The sequence below is a fragment of the Pongo abelii genome, chromosome 13 (assembly GCF_028885655.2).
Source record: "Pongo abelii isolate AG06213 chromosome 13, NHGRI_mPonAbe1-v2.0_pri, whole genome shotgun sequence".
Taxonomy (NCBI): domain Eukaryota; kingdom Metazoa; phylum Chordata; class Mammalia; order Primates; family Hominidae; genus Pongo; species Pongo abelii.
In genome coordinates, this window is record NC_071998.2 from 47,476,982 (window position 1) to 47,499,924 (window position 22,943).

Consider the following 22,943-nt stretch of genomic DNA (forward strand, 5'->3'; position numbering starts at 1 on the left):
GAAATATAGTAGTAATTTATCCACATAAAATCATGTTCATAATAATGTTGCTTTAGGGAGTCGAATGCAGAGTTTATTTCTAATGGAAACAGTAGAAAACATGGCTCTCTTGGGACTAGAGCCCATGTTCCTTTGTTTTCCATTTTAGTGTGGATAAAACTGCTTTAAGAACGTTTGTGGTGCCACAAAAGCATGTTTTGCTTCAAGCATTCATGGACTGGTCTGGTGATGCACAGCTTTGCTGCTTCTGTGTCTGTTGCCCTGGGGAGATGTGAAGAAGTAGGCCAGGCATCTGAGGACTTGGACTGCATCCTGTTTTAGCCCGATTTCCTCAGTGCCATTGGTCAAGTCACTAAGATGTTCTGGGACCAAATTTCCATATTTAATGGAATCTATATATTTTTTCACAATGTATTCAATGTGGTTGTTAGTAAATATAAAGAAATTGGTTAAATATTATTATATAATGTAAGTTTTGCTGTGGTTTTATAAGAAAAGAATTCACAATATTAGGCTAATAATTTAACTTTGTGGATCCAAAGTACAACTGAATGCTGCTAATAAGAGAAACAAAAAATACTCCCTAAATGTGTTTTGTTTTAGATTGGGTTTTATGTGTGCTTGACTTCTCTCTTGGGTTTTATGTTGCTTGACCTCTCTCTCTCTCAGTGTGTGTATGTGTGTGTGTGTGTGTGTACATACAAGTGCGTATATAAAATTGTTTTCTCTTGAAGAAAATGATATGTAGGACAAAGAAGGGCAGAATAACTTTGGGGAAATACATACACATGAATGTAAATAAACCCCACACTGAGTAATATAATGTTACATACTATAAATAAGAAATATTATTCCTCTAGTGGAACATCAGAATAATGACTGTAATTGTCAGGTGCTGTTCAATATAGTATGTTATTAAATCAATATAGGAAAAGAAATTTTTTAACTTAGGACATTATAAAAATAAAGGAAAACAAAACAAAAAAAGACAAATCGATAATGGCAGAACATACCCAATAACACGCTTTATGCAGCTAACTATACAGGTTATTTGTTCATAAACAAAGTATACCCTCATTAACATAGCATTATACTTTTGATATAACACTTATGCTTTTGATATAGCACAGTTCTAGTATTTAATTTCTGGTTCCTGTTTCATTATAGGTGTAAATTGTGAGCCAGATGTAGCTAAGGAAAATAAATCTGTCCTCCTCTGTTTTCATTCATTTTTGCTATTCCTTTTCTATGTGCCCTAAATGGCGTTTTAATCCATGTGGTTCCTATCTGGAATGACTGTTTTCTTGTTATCAAGAGATAGTATAGGATATTAGTTAAGAGCCTGGCTCTAACCCTAGAATCTGTGGGTTTAAATGCCAGCCCTGCCATTCCTACCTACCTGACCTGGAGCAAGAGGCTTCATTTCTCAGAGGCTCAGATTCTTCTGTACAATTGGAAATGAAATAGGATAGATGAAAGAATTAGGTGAGTTCATGCATTTTGGACAGTTCTTGAAACATTGTGATCTTTGAATAGATGTCAACTACTACTACTACTATTTCTATCTTTTCCTAAGTGTTCTTTAAATGTTGCCTGTGTATTCTGTGCCACTGGTCTTGGGGCAGGCATAATAATAATGTTAATAATAAAATAACAGAAAGCAAAGTTTATTTAGTGCTTACTATGTGTTGCGCATTGTGCCAAGTATTTTAAATAATATCCACTGATTTCCACAATACTTGACCAAAGCAATTTAAGCAACTTACCAAAGTAGTTTAAGTAATTTGCAAAGATCATATTGCCAAGAAAGAGGTGCTAGAATTTGATTAGATCCATGCATAATACTTATTCCAAAAGACACCTAAGGAATGCCCTTTGGATGTCCACTCTCATGTATGCTACATTCCAAATAAGCCTGACCACAAACTGGAGAATCCGTTATGATTTTTCCTTACCCTGCTCACTGGAACGTAAGGTCCTATTAAGCACTTCCTGTCTTGCTGCTTAATATTTAGATAACAAGTAATTAATTTAGGCAACTTTACAGCTCTGGATTTTGTGCAAATCTGCAAACATTCCTTAAAACATTCCAACAAATGGCAGGAAGAAGATTTCAATTATATGACAGAATAGAAAATTTAAAATGGCTGTGAATTACTACACTTTAAGGACATCATCTGAAATTAAAATTAGAAAACTACTTCGTTTAAGGAAGAAAACTCTTCACCCTAAATTAAATATTGCAACTTTGTTTTTGAAAAGTTTTATTTGGCCTTCAAAAGACGTGTGTGTGTGTGTGTGTGTGTGTGTGTGTGTGTGTGTGTGTGTGTGTGTGTATACATACTTTGTATTTCCTTTATTTGAATAACTTTATGCAAGATGTATACTGTCCCATTCGAATACTTTACTTCCCCCTTCTTTTTTTCATTTGCCATGCACCAATATGCACCTAGACTAAGTGACACCTCTGTGTTACTTCATTGATATTTTTAAGCCTTCCAGTTGTAACCCCTGCATTTAACTAAGTAAGAATCTATAATTAATGATTAATGTTTATTATGTCCTATTCTTAAAAAAATGGTCATAACTTTCTCTATGCCTTTGTTATTCTCCAGGAACTGTAGTGAGTGAGAGGAATATATTTACTTCTTGTACAGGAGACGTGGCATAGTATGGAGGAAGATGTGAATTTTTTCACTTTTTATGTACTTACAAAATTCTCCAAATTAAGTTTACTGCTGTAGCATTTTTAAAAATTTAACCCATAGCATGGGTAAGTTGTCAAATGCTGTTATTTTCAGTGATTTCAAAATACATGTTTCCAATTAGTAATATTGGAAAGCTTATTTTTATTTTAGGAGGACACAGCATCAACTATATCTAACTTTTGAAGAAATCAGGTCTGGGTACATGTAAGGCAAATATTCTACCAAAATATAGGAGCCATATTTTCTTTCTAAGTTAAGACATAACAATGAACTCCCAATTATACTTATCTCCTGTAATACTGAAAGTTTGGAATCTCAAATTTCAGTTTTCAAAAATATTTAAAAATTTGTTGGTATTCAATGGCACTATCTTAAGCAAAACAGATTAGCAATGATGTTTTGTATAATACGACTATACATTTAAAAACTCATTTTCATAAGCTCAAATGCTTGCTTGAAATACTGTCATAATCATCTCTTTGTGCAAAACTTGAAAATTTTTCCTTCTAAATCATATGCTTATGTAAGTTTCCTATTAACAATTCATTCTTCTCAAAACCCCCCTCCTGCCAGCCCAGATATGTCGACTTGTGTTCTAACAGTTCAAACAATTTGATGATTATTTTTCTCTCTTGTTCTCCTCTCACATTTTAAATTTTTTCCTGCTACCTTTGAGTTTATTGCCTTTTTCTTGAAAATAATATGCATATTTTAGAATCATTTTCTATCCCCTGGTTGTTTTGTATAAGCAATAACATATATTGATACTTAAAATGATGGCATATTCTACCACGTAAGAAAGAAAATGACACAGACAATGTCAAAATAACCACCTGCCATTGAAGTTGTAGATGGAGAAGAATATTGCCACTCTTAACATTTTCTGCATTATAAGCTTTTCATCTCAACACATTGTTGGTGAAGTGTGAAAAATGGTTTAATTGGTGAAGTTTATCCTCCACCTCTGTTATATACAATTCATGTTACACATTACACACACTATATAAAATCTTCTACTGAAGGAAGAAAGAATTTTCTGTACTTTTGGAACTTTGCAAGTGAAGTATTTCATGTAAACAGATAATTAATAGGTAAACAGAAGTATTCTATAACTCACCTTTGTTTTTGAACAAGGCTGTCCTTCAAATTGAAGTACATTTGTGGAATGAGAGGAGAGTGGTCATAAAATTAGGAGTCAAGTAATTCTTCATGATCTTTATTTTCTTACATCTTGGGCCTACATGGATGCGATAGGGCCTCGTTAGCCAGATCCTTTACATACATACTACTTTCCACTTTTAAATGATTATTCTTATCTTCAGCTCAATTAAATATTTATAAAACAATCAAGTGTTTTTAAACATAGTAAAAGAGGAAAGAAGAGAAGGAAGCTGTTCGTATTTTGATCTACATTAAAAGGGCAGTTGGTTGGGTAGAAGTGGTCAGAATGTTGCTGCCAGTAGCATAACAATAACAGGATAAACATAAATTTCAGGAAAAATTATTATGTCTCCAGGGTACACATGTCTCTCTTTATGAGGATATTCTCTTCTCCAGTGATAATTTAGAGGTCTTAGGTTCTATTTATGAATGAAGACAAACTTCTGAGAAACGTCTGCTTCTTGCTGAAATCACACTAAAATATCAGAAAAGAGATAAAAGTTTATACACCATAAAATCAAAAATGGAATAGGAGAAACAGCGATATATTTTAGAAAACTGAAAACAGGCTGGGTGAGGTGGCTCATGCCTGTAATCCCAGCACTTTGGGAGGCTGAGGCAGGAGGATCACTTGAGGTCAGGAGTTCAAGACCAGCCTGACCAACAGGGTGAAACCCCATCTCTCCTAAAAAACAAAAATTAGCTGGATGTGGTGGCAGGCACCTGTAATCCCAGCTACTCTGGAAGCTGAGGCAGGAGAATCACTTCAACCTGGGAGGCGGAGTTTGAAGTGAGTCGAGATCGCGCCACTGCCCTCCAGCCTGGGCAGCAGAGTGAGACTGTCTCCGAAAAAAAAAAAATAAAAAGAAAGAAAGAAAAAAGAAAGAAAACTAAAAACAAATGAACACATGATAACTGATTAGAACTAGAAGAAAGTGCATTTTAATGCAACCATGAGTAGAACCCAGCAAAAACACATTTGAATTACAGAACTGCATAAATTGGAGGCACTTCTGATAGTTGGGTGTATGTTGGGCTGATAAAAAGGAGGATTGTTTGGAAATCTGTGTAAGGAATAATCATCTGCTTTAAACTGAAGGTCAGTTGTCTAAAGACGTTAAGTCAGACATTGCTTTAGACTTGGGGACCCAAGCATAGCTGAGGATGAAAATACTATGTGGAAAGGTGGGCATCTGTGGAAATCTATATAGAGAGTAGTAAAACCACCTCCTCCACTCTGCTGTGAGAACACTGGCTACTGGGTTTGCAGTCTTCAGGCAGAATGATGAATAATTCCTCTCTAGAGAAACTGAGAGAGTTTGACAGTTGAATTTCCCCAAGAAAAAGCTCAGCAAGATTATCATAACAGAGAACATCTGCAGTTAATATATATATACATGGCAAAAGATACTGTTTATAAATATAGAAAAAGGGATTAAGAAAAAGAAAAAATATTTGAAATTTAAAATATATTGGAAAAAATTAAAAAATCAATGGTAAAGTGTTGGAAAATAAAGTTACAAAACTTCTCAGAACAGAAATGGAAAAAAACATGAAAAGATGACAAAACGAGATGATCCACACACAATACATAAACAATAGGAATTTCAGAAGAAATAACAATAAAAATAGAAAAAATATGTCAGTGACACTGGAAGCTAGAATTCTGCATCAAATATAATTACTCATCACATGTGATGGTAGAATAATGCTGTTGGGTGTTTGCATAGTGTAGGGCTAAAACACAAACTTTAGAGTCGGATTTCAGGGGTTTTAGTTCTGGAACAGCAAGCTTCTACATATCTTGGGGCTTAAATTTCAATTTCTTAAGTTTTTATTTTTCCAAGGAAATCAATAATTAATTCTCTTACTGGGTTGTTTTGAGGATTAAATAAGTAAACATACATAAAATGTAAAGAGTAGAGTATGGCATCTAAGAAGTTCTCAGAAAGTTGTTATCACAATTATTTTTTTCACAGACATACAAACCCTCAAGAAATTTACTTTTCTTCAAATAATTTCCAATGTGCTACTATAAGATATGGCCCATTAAAATTAAAGCCATGAATTAAGAGTAAAGAAGAAATGAAAACAAAAAAGAGGGGGTTTCAATGCAGGAAGGAGTTGATAGGAATTGCTAGGATGAAGTTAAATGTGAATCCCAAAGTGACAAGACATAAGCTATCCCACCGAATTTGAGAATAAACTTCTGATTAAAGAAGAAAAGGAGAGGGCCTCAAGAAGTATTTATCAAAGAACAAAATTAAGCCAATGAATTACATAATGTATGGACATAATGAAAGTATAATTATACTTCTGGAGAAGAGGTATGGGATGAATTAATGGGAAGTAATATTTAATCCCCTATAAGAAAATAAGGAAACAAAATAATTGTTAAGTGCAGTTAAAACAAAAAATATATTAAAAAAGAAAACAGAGACGAGTGAGGCAAAACAAGATGGCTGAACAGAATAATCCAGCAATCTTTCTCCCAACAGGAACACTAGATTGAACAACTATCCACACAAAGAAGCACCTTCACAAGAACCAAAAATCAGGCAAGCAATCACAGTACCTGGTTTTAACATCATATTAAGGAAAGAGGCTAAAAAAGACAATCTTAAATCACCTACACCACCCCTCTCCATCTCCCAGCAGCAGCCACGTGATGCGGAGAGAAAATCTGTGTGCTTGCAGGAGGGAGAGCACAGTGGTTGTGGAATGTTGCATTGGAACTCAGTGCTGCCCTGTCACAGCAGAAAGCAAGAAGGGGCAGGACTCAGTCAGCACCCATGGAGGGATTATTTAGGCCAGCCCCAGCAGTAGGAATTTGAGTTCCAGCAAGCCACAACACCACAGGCTAAAGGGCTCTGGGGTTCTAAATGAACTTGGATGGCAGTTTCAGCCACAAAGGATAGAATTCCTGGGCAAGTCCTAGTGCTGTGCTGAACTTGGAGCCAGTAAATTTGGGGTGCATGCAATCTAGTGAGACATCACCTGAGGTGGCTAAATGAGTGCTTACATCACCCCTTCTCCAACCCAAGACAGTACAGCTTGCAGATCCAGGAGAGACTCCTTCCTTCCACATGAGGAGAGGAGAGAGAAGAGTAAAGAGGAATATGTCTTGTGAATTGAATACCAGCTTAGCCACAGAAGAAGAAGTCACCAGGCAGAGTTCTGAGGCCCCCATTCCAGGCCCTAGCTCCTGGATGACATCTCTAGACACACCCCGAGCCAGAAGAGAACCTGCTGCCTTGAAGGGAAGGAAGGATACATTCCTGACAGGATTCATCACCTGCTGACTAAAGAGCCCTTGGGTCATGAATAACTAGCAGTGATAGCCAGGCAGTATTACCATGGGCCTTGGGTGAGACTCAGAGCCATGCTGGCTTCAGGTGTGACTCAGCACATTTCCGTCTGTGGTGGCTATGGGGAGAGACTCCTGCTTGAGGAAAGGAGAGGGAAGAGTAAAGGGGACTTTTTCTTGCAGCTTGGGTGCCAGTTCAGCCACAAGAGGGATTCTGCTGTCCCTGATTCTAGGCCTTGGCTCCTGCATGGTATTTCTGGACCTGCCCTAGGCCAGAAGGGAGCCCACTGCCCTGAAGCAAGAGATGCAGGCCTGTCAGTATTCACCACAAGTGAACTGAAGAACCCTTGGGCCATGATTGAACATCAGCACTAGCCAGGCAGTATTTGCTGCAGGCCTGTGGCAGTGATGGCCACAGAGAGAGTCTTCTCTACTTGAGGAAAGGGGAGGAAAAGATGGAAAAATCTTGCAGCTTGGGTGCCACATTAGATAGAGCACCAAGAAGATTCCTAGGTTCCCAACTCCAGGCCCTGACTCCTGCGCACCATTTCTAGGCCTACCCAGGGACTGGGATAACTCACCTCTCTGAATGGAAGAGGAGAAGCCTGACCGGATTTGCCACCTACTGACTGTGGAGCCCTTGGACATTGAGAAAACATAGGTGGTAAATAGGCAGTGGTCACCGCGGGCCCTGGGTGAGACTCAATACTGTGCTGGCTTTGGGTCAGACTCAGTGCAGTCCCAGTGGTGATGCTCACAGGAGTGCTATTGTCACCCCTTAGGCAGCTCAGCACAGTAATAAAGATTCCATTTGGGAGAAAGTAAGGGAAGAGAACAAGGATCTCTGACTGGTAATCCAGAGAATTATCCCAAATCTGACCCAAGAGCACCACGGTAGTACCTCTATGAGGCTGCAAGAACTAGTGTATTACTGGGCTTGGGGTGCCCTCTAATGCAGATACAGCTGCAGTGACAAAAGACTTAGATCACAGCAATCAAGTACCTTTGAATATTTGGAAAGTCTTCCCAATAGAAACAGGTACAAAGAAGCCCAGACTGTGAAGACTACAAGAAATATCTAGCTCTTCAGTTCCAAGACACTGAAAAATGTCCATAAGCATCAAGACAATCAAGGAAAATATGACCTCACCAAATGAACTACCTAAGGCACTAGTGACCAATCCCAGAGAGGCAGAAATATGTAACCTTGAAGAGAGTGGATTAAAAATATCTCTATGGAAGAGCTCAGTGAAAGTCAAGATAAGACAGAGAAGGAATTCAGAATCCTATCACATAAATTTAACAGAGATTGAAATACTTTTTGAAATCAGGAAGAAACTCTGGAGCTGAGAAATGCAACTGCATACATAAAAATGCATTAGAGTCTCTTAACAGTAAAAGTGATAAAGTATAAGAAAGAATTAAGGAGTTTGAAGACAGGCTATTTAAAAACACATAGTCGAAGGAGAGAAAAGAAAAAAGAATACAAAAGAATGAAGCAGATCTACAAGATCCAGAAAATAGCCTCCAAGGGGTAAATCTAAGAGTTATTGACCTTAAAGAGAAGGTAGGCCAGGTGGGGTGGCTCATGCCTGTAATCCTAGCACTTTGGGAGGCTGAGGTAGGCAGATCATCTGAGATCAGGAGTTCAAGACCAGCCTGACCAACGTGAGGAAACCCCATCTCTACTAAAAATACAAAAATATTAGCCTGACATGGTGACAAATGTCTGTAATCCCAGCTACTCAGGAGGTTGAGGCAGGAGAGTTGCTTGAACCAGGGAGGAGGAGGTTGAAGTGAGCCAGAAGCATGCCATTGTACTCTAGCCAGGGCAACAAAAGCAAAACTCTGTAAAAAAAAAAAAAAAAAAAAAAAAGAAGAAGGTAGAGAGAGTGATTTGGGTGGAAAGTTTATTCAAAGGGATAATAACAGAGAACTTCTCAAACCTGGAGAAATATATCAATATCCAAGCACATGAAAGTTATAGAACATCAAGTGGATTTCACCCAAAGAAGACCACCTCGAGACATTCAATAATCAAATTTCCAAAGGTCAAGGATAAAGAAATGATCCTAAAAGCAGCAAAATAAAAGAAACAGGTAACATACAAAGATCTTCAATATGTCTGGCAGCAGAATTCCCAGTGGAAAGCTTACAGGCCAGTAGAGAATGGCATGACATATACATAGCGTTGGAATAAAATTATCCTAGAATAGTATATCTGTTGGGAACAGGCCCCCAAATCTGGCCATAAACTGGCCCCAAAACTGGCCATAAACAAAATCTCTGCAGCACTGTAATATGTTCATGATGGCCATGACGCCCATGCTGGAAGGTTGTGGGTTTCCTGGAATGAGGGCAAGGAACAACTGGCCCACCCAGGGTGGAAAACCGCTTAAAGGCGTTCCTGAACCACAAACAATAGCATGAGTGATCTGCACCTTAAGGACATGTTCCTGCTGCAGGTAACTAGCCAAACCCACCCCTTTGTTTTGACCCTTCCCTTTATTTCCCATAAGGAATACTTTTATTTAATCTATAATCTACAAAAACAATGCTTATCACTGGCTTGCTGTCAATAAATATGTGGGTAAATCTCTGTTCAAGGCTCTCAGCTCTGAAGGCTGTGAGACCACTGCTTTCCCATTCCACACGCTATATTTCTGTGTGTGTGTCTTTAATTCCTCTAGTACCACTGGGTTGGGGTCTCCACGACTGAGCTGGTCTCAGCAATAGCCAATAAAAATATCCTTTAAACATTAAGGAGCAATAAAGACTTTCCCAGGCAAAGAAAAACTGAGGGATTTTATAACATCAGACCTATTTTACAAAAAATGCCCAAGGGAGTTCTTCAATCTGAAATAAAATGATGTTTATGAGCAATAATAATTCATCTCATCTGAAGATATTGCACAAAATTCACCTGTAATAGTGAGTACACAGAAAAACACAGAATATCATAACACTGTAATTCTGGTGCATAAACTACTCATACCTTGAGTAGAAAGACTAATAGATACAACTATCAAAAGTAAGAAATACAACAAATTTTCAAGACATAGTATAGTAAGACATATAATAAGACAACCACAAAAAATTAAAAAGCAGGGAGATGAAGTTGCAGTGTAGAGTTTTTATTAGTTTTCACTTTGCCTGTTTGTTTATGCATTCAATGTTAAGTTGCCATTAATTTAAAAAATAGGTTATTGAGGTCAATGAAGTGCAGGTGTGGCTGGAGAAGCTGTGGCTGCGCTTGGATCAGCACAGCACAGGCCAGGCAGTGAGCAGCCTGGATCTTCTTAAAGTGCTCCTGGCCAATCTCTCTGAAAGGATCTGGTTTTGGTTTTGTGCTTTCTTTCTCCATCAATTCCTGACGCTTCTTCTCAATTTTTTTATTCCTGTTTATAATGTATTCCTGGATGAATTCCATTGTCTTGTTGGGCAGCTTGGTGCTTATAAACTGCAGCGTCTCTTTGTGAAATTCACTTTGCAGATGCTTCTGGATCTCTTTGTCTTCAAATCTACAGAAATTGCCCACAGAAGAGGCCAACTGAATCCTGTTGGCTGCGCAGTCCTGCATCCTGTCTCGTCTCCTTTACTTTTCCCTTCTCTTTTTCACTTCCTCATCCTCGTCATCCTTCTCTCTGCCTACCAGAGTCACAGAATTCATCCTCACCTTTGAATTCTTCATCTCTTGAGTGGAAGTCATCAGCTTTGTTATCATTTTCTGAGTAATCTCCTTTGCTGTCAACCCAGGCTAGTTTTGCGTCGGCTCCTTACAAATCTGGAACTGCTTCTGTTTCCTTCCCATGCCATCTAGCCCAAAGGGGTCAAACCCTCTCCTTCTGGGTGGATCCCGATCCTGCATCTGGCCCTGCTAGTGACCACATCCTTAAGGCCAGTGCTGTCATAGCCACGTGACCCCTGCGTGCCCATCAAGCCTTAGTCAGTAGCCATGGATGGGGAGAAGAGCCAAGGAGGCCGCTGGCTGGGGAGAGGGCCTTCCCAGACCCCATCCCCTCATGTAGTTCAGCTCTTTCTAGGGCGTGGATAGAGGATCAGGGGAGGCCGAGGGTGGCTTGACGGGGTCGCTCCACATGAAGGTGCCGGGATTGCTCTGGTCCTGGAAATGGCCCTGGCCCCACCCGGCATGAAGCCATTGAGGGAGCCCTACTCCAGGGCCAGGTCTCAACATTCACTGTACTGCCCCCAAAAGCTGCCATTGGGGTGGAACCCCAGGTCGAAGTCATAGTCATAGCTGTAGCTGGGGCAGTAGGGGCTGTGCTCTGGCAGGCAGGCCATGGAGTCACAGGACTCCAAGGTCTGCAAGTGGAAGGAGCTCTTCCGGTCCTGGTTGCCTTCCCCACCGTGGCCGCTTCCCCCACTGCCTTCTTCCTTGGACATCATGTCCAAAAGCTGGTTGATCTTGGCAGTGAGGGAGTTGCAATTGTAGGTACCCCGCTCTGGGCCATAAGAGGCCATGTGCACGGAAGTGGCCCTGGCCACCAGGCCACCTTTGCTTGCCTTGGTGGCCTCCTATGAGACTGGGCTGGCTGCTGAACAGTTCAAGAAAACCAGTCTCCATGTGGCTAAGAGTTTCTTGAACAACAGACAGATACCTCAGGTGTGAGGCCCCTTACACCAGTGAAACTGGTGATACAGAAATAGGAGGAGATGGCAATTTAGGAGGTGAGGATATGGAAGAGACACCTGAGGAGGTGGCAGCAGACATCTTGGCCCAGGAGATTAGGACAGCAGTGAGGGCTGTAGATGGGAAAGGAGCTCTGCTCTGGAGACCAAGGCGATTGTGAAGGCCCCGTGGATACAGCAGACAACAGTAGTGATCTTCAAGCTGAACAGCTGCTGGAAGAGCAGATGCTCTGTGTAACAGCGTCTGAGTAGGGGGCCACAAGGCCAGAAGTGAGGCTGCAGAGACTGGAAGTGGGGCTGAGACAAAGGCAGCAGAGGCAGAAAGTGGTGGAACCATGGCTGCTTCTGCTGCAGTTGCCATGGAAGTCGAAGTGAAACAAGCTGATGTGTAATCCGAAGATGCTGTTTGCACAGAATTGATGCTCATTTCCCTGTTCAAAGGGATGTGATGTATGATGGATGCCTCGCCCTTTCTCCTTTGGCTTGTAAGCAGTACTAGGGTATGTGTTACCTTAAAATGCTCTAAACTAATATTGTTGAAGAGACTCAGCCATTTCTTCCTGAACCGTGCACCTCATGTCTTGTCTTTTGTGCAGTCACGTAGCTTCCCGCCCGGTTTTGAAAGCCACAGAAGTTGTACATTCACCCTAGCGGCTGTGACATCTCTTGACACTGCAGTTGGAAAATAAAGTTGGATAATTAGAAATAAAATAAAATAAATAATTATAGGTTAAAAATGTGATGTGCAATCTCATGGTAATCTCAAATTTAAAAACATATAACAGATACTACAAAAAAATAAAAAAAGAAAGAAATTAAAACAACCAAAGAAAATCACCTTCACTAAAAGGAGACAGGAAGGAAGAAAGGAAAAGAAGACCACAAAACAACCTGAAAACAAATAAACAAACAGGCAGGAGTAAGTCCTTACTTATCAATAATAATTTGAATGTAAATGAACTAAACTCTTCCCATCAAAAGACATAGAGTGGCTGAATACATAAAAAAAGAAAGTCCCAACAATCTGTTGCCTACCAGAAATATACTTCACCTAGAAAGACACATTTGATTGAAAATAAAAGGATGGTAAAAGATATTCCATGCCAAGGGAAATAAAAAAAAAAAGCAGGAGTAGCTATTCTTATACCAGACAAAATGGATTTCAAGACAAAAACTATAAGACGACACAAAGAAGGTCACTATATAATGAACAAGGGTCAATTCAGCAAGAGGATATAACAATTGTAAACATACATGTATCCAACACTGGAGCACTCAGATATAGAAAGCAAATGTTATTAGAGCTAAAGAGAGAGAAGACCTCAGTACAATAAGAGCTGGAGATTTCAACAACCTACTTTCAGCATTAGAGAGTTTATCCAGAGAGAAAATTAACAAAAAATATCAGACATAATCTGCACTATAGACCAAATGGATCTAATAGATACAGAACATTAACAAAAAATATCAGACATAATCTGCACTATAGACCAAATGGATCTAATAGATACAGAACATTTTACCCAATGGCTACAGAATACACATTCTTCTCCTCAACACATGCATCATTCTCAGGGATAGACCATATATAAGGCCACAAAACAAGTCTTAAAATATTCAAAAAATTAAAATTACATCAAATATCTTCTCTGAACACAGAGAAGATATTTATTCTGGAATAAAACTGGAAATCAATACCAAGATGAATATTGAAACTATACATAGACAATAAATTAAATGATATGCTCCTGAATGACAAGTAAGTTGAAATAAAAAAATTAAGAAAAAAAGTTGAAAAATTTCTCTAAAAAAAAAAAAGATAACGGCATACCAAAACCTGTTGGATACAGCATAAGCAGTACTAAGAGGAAAGTTTATAGCAATAAGCACCTAAATCTAAAAGGTAGAAAAACTTCGAATAAGAAACCTAATGATACAGCATAAAAACCAGAAAGCAGGACAGGCATGGTGGCTCATGCCTGTAATCCCAGCACTTTGGGAGGCTGAAGTGGGTGGATTACCTAAAGTCAGGAGTTTGAGACCAGGCTGACCAACATGGTGAAACCTTGTCTCTACTAAAAATACAAAGATTAGCTGGGCGTGGTGGTGTGTGCCTGTAGTCCCAGCTACTCAGGAGGCTGAGACAGGAGAATTGCTTGAACCCAGGAGGCAGAGGTTGCAGTGAGTCAAGATCACACCACTGCACTCTAGCTTGGGCGACAGAGCAAGACTGCATCTCAAAAAAAAAAAATTTAAATTAAAAATTTAAAAAATATATAAAAAAAAGAAAGCAAGAGTGAACCAAATCCAAAATAAGTACAGGAAAAGAAATAAGAAAGATTAAAGCAGAGAGAAATAAAATTAAAATAAAAAAATACAAAAGATCAATGAAACAAAAAGTTGGTCTTTTGAAATGACAAATAAAATTGCCAAATGTCTAACCTAAGAAAAAAAGAGAGAAGACCCAAATGAATAAAATCAGAGGTGAAAATTGAGACATTCCAACTGATACTGCAGAAAGTGAAAAGATCATTAGTGGCTACTATGAGCAACTCTACACAAGAAATTGGAAAACCTAAAAGAAATAGATAAATTCCTACACACATTCAACCTACCAAGATTGACTCATAAAGAAATCCAAAACCTGAATAGACCAATAACATGTAATGAGACCAAAGTCATAATAAAAAGTCTCCCAGCAAAGAAAAGCCTTGGACCCAACAGCCTCACTGCTGAATTTTATCAAACACTTAAAGGAGAATTAATATCAATCCTAATCAAACTATTCTGAAAAATAGAGAAGGAGGGAATACTTCCAAACTCATTTTATGAGGCCAGAATTACCCTGATACCAAGACAAGGTCACATCAAAAAAGAAAACCACAGGCCAAAATTCCTAATGAACATTGAGCAAAAATCTTCAACAAATACTAGCAAACCAAATTCAAGAACACATTAAAAATATCATTCATCATGACTAAGTGGATTTACCCAGGGATGCAAGGATGGTTCAATATACACAAGTCAATGTGATGCATTGTATCAACAGAATGAAAGACAAAAATATATGAGCTTTTCAACTGGTGCAGAAAAAGCATTTGATAATACTCAACATTTCTTCATGATAAAAACCCTTAAAAAGCGGGTATAGAAGGAACATACCTTAACACAACAAAAGCCATATACAACAGACTCGTATGTAGTATTATACCGAATGGAGAAAACCTGAAAGCTCTTCCTCTAAGACATGGAACACAACAAGATTGTCCATTTTCACAACTGTTATTCAACAGAGTACTGGAAATCCTGGCTAGAGAAATCAGACAAGAGAAAGAAATAAAGGGCATCCAAATAGAAAAGAGATAATTCAAATTATTTTTGTGTGCAGAGATAATCTTATAGTTGGGAAAACCTAAGACTCAACCAAAAAACTGTTAGATCTGATAAGCAAATTCAGTAATGCTGCAGGATACAAAATCAACATATTTAGGAATAAACAACCAAGTAAGTAAAAAATCTCTATAATAAAAACTATAAAACATTAATGCAAGAAATTTAAAAGGGCACAAAAAATGTAAAGATATTCCATATTCATGGATTAGAATAATCAATATTGTTAAAATAGCCATACTATGTAAAAAGATCTATAGATTCAATGCAATCCATATCAAAATCCAATAACATTCTTCACAGAAGTAGAGAAAATAGCCCTAAAGTAGATATGGAAGCACAAAAGACTCAATAGTCAAAGACATCCTGAGCCAAAAGAACAAAACTAGGAATCATATTACCTGACTTTATACTACAGAGATATTGTATAATATCTCTGCAAGATATTATACAAGACAGCATGGTATAAAAACAAACACATAGATCAGAGAAGCAGGATAGGGAACTCAGATATAAATCCATACATATACAGGAACTTATTTAGACAAAGACAAAAGATACAAGAACATACATAGGACAAAAGATAGTCTCTTCAATGCGTGGCGCTGTGAAAACTGAGTATCCATATCCAGAAGAGTAAAACTAGGCACCTATCTTTTGCCTTGTTTGAAAATATAATCAAAATGAATTAAAGACTTAAATCTAACATCTCAAAGTATAAAACTACTTAAAGAAAACATTGGCAAAACCCTTCAGGACATATACACAATAAAATACTATTTAGCCATAAAAAAGAGTGAGATAATGTCATTTGCAACAACAAGGATAGAACTGGAGGTCATTCTGTGAAGTGAAATAAGCTTGCACAGAAAGACAAACTTCACATGTTCTCATTTATTGTGGGAATTAAACCTTAAAACAATTGTACTCATGGAGATAGAGAGTACAATCATGGTAACCAGAGGCTGTGAATGGTAGTGAGAGGTGAGGGAATTAGGAATGTTTAATGAGTACAAAAGTATAATTAGATAGAATGAATAAGATCTAGTATTTAATAGCACAACAGAGTGAGTATAGTCAACAATAATATATTGTACATTTTTAAATAACAGTATAATTGGATTGTTTGTAACATAGAGAAAGGATAGATGTTTGAGGTGATGGATACTCTATTTACACTGATGTGATTATTATCCATTGTATGCCTGTATCAAAATATCTCAAATGTCACATAAATATATACACATACTGTGTACCCACAAAAATTAAAAATAAAAATATTTGAAAAAACATAATAGTATTATAATACCCATATACATATACATGTGTGTGTGTATATATATATATATATATATATATATATATATATATACAATCACTTGGATAATGAATACAATGTATGCAATAATAAGCACATGGACAATAAATACCAATTCAGTAAAAAGATTTTACCAATTTTATTGTGAGCACTGTGTTTGTATACATTTGACATGCTGGAAGTGATGTGGTTGGTTATAAGAAAGGAAACTCCCATTTTTCTCATAGCAGGAGTTCAGTGAATGACATCTGAAACTGAAACATTAAGATATGGAGTAAAATATCTTATTAATAAATTTTATGAAAATTTTAGAAGCAATAGCTAAAATAGTTGAAGACATTGGTAATAGGTACCAAAATTATGGAGGACTTTCAGTAATAAGACAAATAAGTTTCGGTGATGTACAGCTTGGTGACTATACTGTATATTACAGTACAGTACATTACTATACTGTTTATTTGAAATTTGGTAAAAGAGTAGATCTTACGTGTTTTCATCACACACACACACACACACACACACACATACACAGACATACACACACCACACAATGGTAACTGTAGTAAAGGATGTGTTAGTTGGATTATGGTTATCATTTCACAATGTGTGTATGTGTACATATATACATATAATCACATTGTACATCCTGAATGTATACATATTTTATTTGTTAGAAATACCTTAATATAGCTAGAAAAAAATTTTAATGTAACTCTAGACAGGTCTCAATATAAAAAGAAGAAGGGGACTAGGGATGGGTTTCGAGCAGTGATACTGCTACGTTTGAAAATAAGCCTTATTGAGTTATTGGATATTTTAAACTATGAGCTTATAAAACTTGTAAATTAAAACTACAGGACCACCACAACCCATATGGAAAATTCATGTCAATTAGAAAAGGACAGTTCCTCTGGTCGGGCACAAATTGTTATGCAGCTGGGTGACTGCAATTTGGGCTAGATTTTAGCCTCTATCTACATACTCAGTCCCGGACACTTGATCGATGGAAAATCTGCATGATAAAACATGGCAGCCCTCCATCAAAACAGTGGAATACTATTCAGCTGTTGGAATAAATTTGGACTTGCTGTGTAAAGATGTTCACTATACAATAAACATTGGAGATAAAGGATTACAAAAGAGTATTTGTAAAGCATCTCATTTTGGTCAAAACAAAGTTGTAAAAACTCATTTATTTAAGTTGTGTTAATATTATTATGCACTCTATTTTTCTATATATATATAAATTTCACATTTTTATAGTGATTTATCTCTAAGTAATACAATTAATAATTTTTGAACCACTTTTTCTCAATTTTTAGAATATTTGTGTATTTTATGGTATATATACCTATATACCATAAATAATGAATAAATGATGAAAAATTTAAATACATCAATACTGAAAAGGGAATTTTTGTAACCAAAATTGTGCTATTTACACATTAATCCTTGCTAGGAATCTGTCAAACAAATGAAACAAATTTAGGACAGGGGGAAATGGAAAAGTCTTTTTAAAAAGTAGTCTATCTTTCCTGTGAAAAAAAATCTTAAATTTGTTAATGATGCATTATTTCTCATTCTAAATGAGAGAATACATATGCAATTGCCCCCTTAAGGCAAACTGGCAGCCAGAAGTTAGAGTATACTGTTAATCATACTTCTTCCAACAGAACTGTGGGAATCACTCAAACCAGAGAATCAGAGATGTCTTTGTGAGGGCATACTCATCTGTATGGCATTTGCTATGATTTAAATGTAGCCCCCTCCAAAATTTAGGTATTGCCAAAGTGATAGTATTGAGAGGTGTGGCCTGTAAGAAGTGATTAGGCCATAAGGGCTGCTCCCTTGTTAATGGGATTAAGCCCGTTGAAAAGAGACGTCACACAATTTTAGGCTAGCTTGCCCTTTTGTTTTCTGCTATGTGAGGACTCAGAAAAGAGGTCCTCACCAGATAAATTGCCAGTGTCTTGATCTTGAACTTCCCAGTCTCCAGTACTGTGAGAAATAAATTTCTGTTCTTTATAAATTATCCAGTCTTAGGTATTTTGCTGTAGCAGCACAAATGGACTAAGCCAGCATTTTTAAGTGTTGAGCAGGTGACTGATAAAAGAAGGAATAAGAATGAGATATGATAAGGTGGGTTAAGTTATGCCCTTTTAAAATGCAGCCTATAAAATTTCATTAAATAAAATAGGCCAGTATAATGTATAAGACAGTTTATCAAAGGAAAATGGTGTCCAACATAAAATGATGCATTACACCAGGATTAAAGTGCAAGAGATACATAGGGCCTTTATTCCTCTGGCCACAGAGAGATGAAAATAGTTAATATACACCAAACTTTTTTTTAAGAAAAATTATCATGACTAGATCTATGCTAGGAAGAATTAATTCTTCTGCAAGAATGTAAAATGCAATTTAGCAAGAAGGACGTGGGTCAGAAGAGGGAGTTAAGAAATTTAGGAAGATATTTCATGAAAGAGTCTAGCTATTAATAAATGGCCTTGATGTATTAGTGATTGTAAGAATCTCATAAAAATTTTCCTGCAACATTATTCAGCAATATTAAATTTGATTAGTGCAAAAAGGGACGAAGATACCTGTACAGAATGAGATTACAATTAAATTGTAATCAAGCATTATTTCAAGAAGAAGTGGAACAATCAATGAGAACCAGACATGTAATGACCTGGAGAAAATTTGCTCTGTTACCTTATCCATGCCCTCATCAAAGGGGAGATTTAATCAATCTCAAACATTGAGAACCCACGGCAAATTTTAGACTACCATATGAAAATACTTTTCTCAGTAATGTCTTCCCATTTAATAATTCTCCCGTGTGAGGAAAATTTTCATTACACTTGACCTAATTTCACTATCCTACAGAGAAATAGCATTGACCCCCTTCTTATTCCCCTATAGAGAACCTGACAGCTGGCTTCCTTTCTTTAAAATAAGACTATTTTTACACTTGGCAACTACTATCCAATCTACCCTCAACCCCCTTTGATTCAGTTTCAGTAATCCAAGTTACTCTAACCTATCCTCAAAGGCCCAATTTCCCAGCACTTTAATTATCTTTCTGGCTCCCAATTGAGCACACTTCAATTTGACCACATCCCCATTTTGCTCCTGAGCTCAGTATTGAAGATGTTATTCTAATAAGGGCCTGACCAGTGTTGAGTATAATGAGATGCTTGTTTTTCAATTATAGTATTTCTTAGTATAATATGTGCTTGTGCTATATATTTTTTCACTCACATTGTGATGTTTCTAATTTATAACTGACGTGATATTCTATGAGCTATAGATATTTTTCTATAAATAATTTTATGTATCAATAACTCAGATTTTATAATTTCTCAGGACCACTACTTTTATATGCTTATACATCTTAAATTTATTTTCTCTCTCAAATTTAAAATTCACATAGTGGTAATAATGAGATGTAAAGGATATAATCATTTCAAGAATAATTTTAAAAATCCCAACTTCTATTCCAAATTCTGACTTTAATTAACTACTTGACTCTGGAAAGGACACAACATCTTTGGTCTTCAGTATTCACTCTGTAAAATAAGATTGCTGGAAGCAGGAAATCTAAGATTTCCATATCTCTAAAATCCCATGATTTTAAAAAAATGCTTCCCATATCTAGGAAAAATGTTAAATGAATATTTATTGAGCATCTACTTTCTATGTTTCATATACTGTACTAAACACTGGTATAAAACAGTGAACAAAACATAAGAAATTAATTTCCCTCATGGAGTTGTGTTCTATTTGGGTAAATAAATAATACATATTAAGAGGTGCTAACAAGAAAAATAAAGAGAATTAGGAAGTAGTGGAATGGTGGATTTTCAAATAGAGTAAGAAGGGGAGGTTAAACTTAGAAAATGATATGAGAGAAACAACCTAAAGAAAGCCAAATGGTTATCAGGAGGAGGAACACTCTAGGCAGAATGAATAACAAGTGCAAAAGTCTTCAGGTAAGAGTGTGACTGGCATGCTTAAACAGCTAAGAGGTGAGTGTGCCTGGAGCACAGAGACTGAAAAAAAATAATTTTAGTAAATGAGATCAGAAATGTAATGGGGCATAAGAGAGAGGCTGCTTAATGCCTTGTAAATCATTGTAAAGACTTATCCTTTACTCTAAAGCAGATAGGGAACACTGGAATATTTTGAGGACGGAGCTGATGTGATCTAATGGTACCATTACGGATCTCTGTTAAAACACACCAAAATTATGCAAGAACAATGATCAATTAGGAGACAGTAATTGAAATGACAGATCATGCTAGGTGGCTGTTGCCTGGTAGCGCAGACCATAGTAGTAGCAATAGAAGGGTGAGAAGTGATTTAATTTTAAATATGTTTTAGAGTTACAGCAGCCAGAGTGCACTGATGGATCAGAGGCAGGAAGTAAAACTATGAAAAGTATGAATAATTATTAATAGTAATATGAATGTATAACATCAGTGTGGACATGCTCTTGTAAAACACTTCAGGTACATACAGGATTTGCATATCTTACTAGTTCTTGAATGTTTCATACCTTGTAAGTTACTAAAGAGAAAAAGATGACAAAAATAATCCATTAATATAATATTTTTGCTCTTAATAAGTAAGATGAAATAATCTGATGGTAGATTCAGATAAGCCTACCTGTGTATCTTTTTTTCTGGTAGTATATCTATATCTCTACAGGTAGAAATAAAGATACATTTATCCTCATTTCAAAACACAATCTTGCATAGGTAATGGATTGCTGAAATTAGAATTTGATTTTCACTATTCTACTTTCCAACTACCACTGAAAAGTGCTTCTGCTACTCAGAGTTTCTATCTCTAAAACAAGTTCTTTTCCTCCTTTGACTTTAGAAAGATGCAAAATTGATCAATGCGTAAAAGCTCTCTAGGGGAAAGCTGATGTTAAAAGTCACAGCTACTCCTGTATTGAATTTTTTAATCAGTTGTTAGATTATTTGAGGGATTTTTCTCAGAATCTTCAGATAATTTCATTCATAGATTTAGGAGTTCACCATCTATAGGCAAGTCTTTTCAAATATTACTTGCTTTTTAAAAATATGATATTTAATTCCCATCACTAAGAAAGAAAATATGAGGCTATCAATACTTTCAGACACAGGAAATCCAAGAAGTATACTTTTAAAATGGAAGATAAAAACTGGCCTACAGTAATAATCATAGCACTTAAAGTCTGTTCAATTTTTTATTATTGCTTTTACTTTACACCTGCTGTGTTCATACTGTGCAGTTCTGAGAATGCATTAGCTGCAAGCACTAGAACTTCCAGCAGTTCCGTTAACAACATATTCCAGTTACCAGGAGCCAACAAGGCTCAACAGACAGTGTTAACAAAACATGGTTACTGAGCAAGGTGAGGGGATGCAAAATAAATTTCAAGTGAATTTTTGAGAATTCACAGACATGTTTTTGTCTTCATTCTTGTTAGAATCCTGGCCTTCTGCTAGAGGGACCTTGGCCAGAGTTTAAAGAAGGGTTTCTTTTTTATTGTATTGTGCTTTTATAATGAATCATTAGAATTTTAAACTTGAAAATATTTAGGATGCTGTGTTTTAGTTGGGTACACAAGCACAGCACACAAACACATACACACATTCACAAACACTCCACCAGCTTTCCTAGCACCATTCCTGTTATTGCTGTAGTTTTGCCTTACAGATTCATTTTGAGATAATTTATAAAGTTTGTATTTCTTTTTGTAGTTTTGTTAGTAAAACCCACTAAGAATAATTCAAGAGAGTAGCAAAGTATGTGTTTTTGAATTTTTGTCTATGGTGCTCTTCTTAGACCACAATATTTGACAATCACCAGTGGATAGGGAGTGTTTTGCATGGTATAAAAACAATTCTCCCCCCATAACTTGTTGTGATAAATGTGATTACCACTGTATTCATTCTTCAGATTCATTGCCATAAGCATATTTGGAAGGCATATATTATGTGGGATGATAAATAATATGGAAATGTAACAGGCATTAACAATTCATCTGGAATTATTTTAATCATTTTCATTAGCAGGTTTCTAGGAATCAAACATAGGGCAAATTCAATGTTCTGTATTTAATCCATCATTTGTTCATTACTTTTTTCTGTTTATTAAATTTTATTCAGTATCTCCTAGATGTCTTTAACTGCAGAGCTCTTTTCAATATACCTATCACTATTTTCAGAAAATAATGTTCCTTTGATGGATGACATCTCTGAATTTAGTCTTTAAATTACTGGCAAAGCTATTATTTCACTATTGGGTTTAGCCATTTTTTTTACACCAGCTATTACGATATGCTGGTCTTCTTGGTTACAGTTGTATACATCCATAATTTTTTTTTCTTTTTTGAGACAGAGTCTCACTTTGT

The 22,943-nt window shown here is 36.6% G+C and overlaps 1 pseudogene; it reads right to left on the reverse strand.

Moving 5' to 3' along the window:
* Positions 1–210: 210 nt before the first annotated feature.
* On the reverse strand, positions 211–12,253 carry LOC100431526 (A-kinase anchor protein 8-like; annotated as a pseudogene).
* Positions 12,254–22,943: the final 10,690 nt, after the last annotated feature.